We start from the raw sequence: 2,736 nt of genomic DNA, 5'->3' as shown, positions 1-2,736 counted from the left end.
AAACATATGTGTTTGTGAATATGTAACCGAGTGATATAACTATATACAAATGTGTAAATTATACATTACTATGCAGATTTAAACTAAAATACACTTTAAACTGATTCCTCACTTGTAGACCAGAAATGGCCAAATTTGTTCTTCCACTTCCGTTACTTACTAATGGGGCATTTAGAGGTAGCAAATCATCAATGTCATTGTCATTGCTTTCATATAATCTACAGTAATTATGTAAAATTACTGTAGCTTTCATGACAGCCTTGACGGTGGTTGGTTGGAGCTGGATGGTGGTTTGATAAATGCGCCATCTTGATGCCAAAATGCCAAAGGCTCGTCCAGCATAGCAACGTGCTCTGGCCAATGTGCTATTAAATTGGGCTTTTGATCTGTCTAGTCCACGTCTTGGATATGGACGCATCAAATGCCTAGACAAGGCAAACCCCTGATCTGCAACCATGACAAATGGAGCATTAGATCCATTAGTACCAGGTAAAGGTCTAGGTGCAGGCAAATTTAGATTGTCAGACATTAATCGTCTTGCTAAACGTGAACTCCTGAAAATTCGTGCATTAGAGGCACTGCCATAGGCACCAATATCAGCAAAAAGAAAACAGTAGTTAGTGTCTACCAAAGCCAAAATAACTACAGAAAAAAACTTATGGAAATTAAAATATCTAGAAGCTAGAGTTAAGTGGTTTCTTCACTCTAATGTGCTTTCCATCTATGGCGCCAATACAATTAGGAAATGATGTTTTCTCAAAATATTCTTCCGAAATGCGCATCCAATCCTGTGTTGTTGGCTGCTGCATGACATGTTGCTTAAGGATTTCCGATAGCACAGTGCAGGTATGCAGTATTATCATGCCAATTGTAGATCTTCCCAATAAAAATTCAAAATGGAGACTGCTGATGGATTGCCCAGTTGCCAGGTGACTAAAAATAACAAGAACATGACATTACTATGTATATTATTTATACTTGGAAATTTTTGTTTACTAATGTTTAATACAATGGCTGTATACATATACTGAGTAACAATTTTTGTATGGCTTTTTTGAAAAATAAGAATGAAAATTCGTATATTTCCATATTGGAAAACTGAATATATTTATGTTTAATAAACAAGATTGTTTGAATTTTGATTCTCGTTTCCTTTTTCTATTAAATGGTAGAATGGTATGTCCAAGCACTCAGACCATGTTATTACCAAAAAATGTGGAAATGTGATAATTTTTTAATAAACATACCTAGATATATGAAGATACGGTACATATGGGAATTTACTGAATGTTTCTAAATGTAAACACATTTTAAACCAAAAAACTAACATATGAGTAGGCAATAAAACACATACCGTAAAGTTACCAACAAGCCTTCCTCAGGGGAGATGCTGAGACGCATACAGGTGTCCTGATGCTTCAATTGAAGATGCACAAGGCCAAGGATGTTGTCAAAGGACGTTAGGGTGATATGGCAGTAGGCTTGAAATTTTGGAGGAAATTTGCACATTTCACCATACAGAATGATAAAATGTCCATGCGTTTTCTGTAGCTTGACAAGGGGGTGGATCCACATACTTTTTTCAACAGGTGGCTCATAATCAAGCATATGTCACCTAACCCAAATCTCCTAGATATCAACCATAGCAAATACATGTGTAACGCCTGCCTGGATCCACAGACTCAGATGGGCTGTAATGGGGAGGCTAGAGGGAAGCCACTCACCAAGCAGGACCCCCAGAACCCTGAAATCCTTTAACCCCTATACAGGGTTTTGGAATTACACAGGGCCCCGGTGATCACTATCTGTGGAAGGCTGCAGTCCGATGAGAGTAGTAGTCAGGCAGGGTCAAACCAAAAATTGCGGAACAGGGACAGAATCGGCAGGCAATGACGTAATCAGAAAACGTAGCAGAGGTCAAATCCGGATCGGGCAACAAGGTACAAAAACAGTAGGCAGGAGGGTAGTCAGAAAACACGCAGAAGTCAGCACACTGGAATCACTAAACAGAATAGGACGGAACAGGAGCCAGGAAATCAGAACTATCTCTGGCAGAGGTCAGCAGACAGGAGAAGAACTAAGAAGGGTGTGTTGTCTTCCCATTGGCTGTAGCTGAATGATGGTACTTCAGCTGGGAGACAACCGCCACCTACAGTCAGCCAGTGGTACTGCAGATCCCCAGGAAACCCAGACCAGTGGATGAGCGGAGCCTGCGCCCACCAGCGCCGCTGGCATCGACTCCTCTCCCATCACCGAACACGGCGTCGCTTAGCGATCGGAGTAGAAGTCGATGGAGCGGACTCCGGTGGTATCGTAACAACATGGTTGCTTCATTGGAGAGAGACATTTTGAAGTCTGTATAATGAGTGGAAGAGCCCAGAAAAAATTAATTTAAATGTTTTTTTACCTAATAAATCGATGATGGACGGTAATTGACCAATTTAAAACACCAGGAACTCATGATGAGGCATTAACAACGTAATTTGGGTATGAATGCGGATCTCAAAATACGGAAGTCACACGGACAGCACACGTAGGTATTTCATGCCAACACTGACATTCCACACGTACACCCGGCGATCATACGCCATCACACGGATGTCATACGTACCGGAGAAATGCCCATAAAAAACGGAACACGGACCCGAAAAACGGAATGTGAGACACGTACGTTTTTTATGCGGAAGTGTGTTTTAGGCCTTAGTTGGTGTCAGAGGAGGGCAAGTAATATCCTAT

Source organism: Anomaloglossus baeobatrachus, chromosome 5, assembly GCF_048569485.1.
Source record: "Anomaloglossus baeobatrachus isolate aAnoBae1 chromosome 5, aAnoBae1.hap1, whole genome shotgun sequence".
NCBI lineage: Eukaryota > Metazoa > Chordata > Amphibia > Anura > Aromobatidae > Anomaloglossus > Anomaloglossus baeobatrachus.
Note: the sequence above shows the minus strand (reverse complement) of the source record.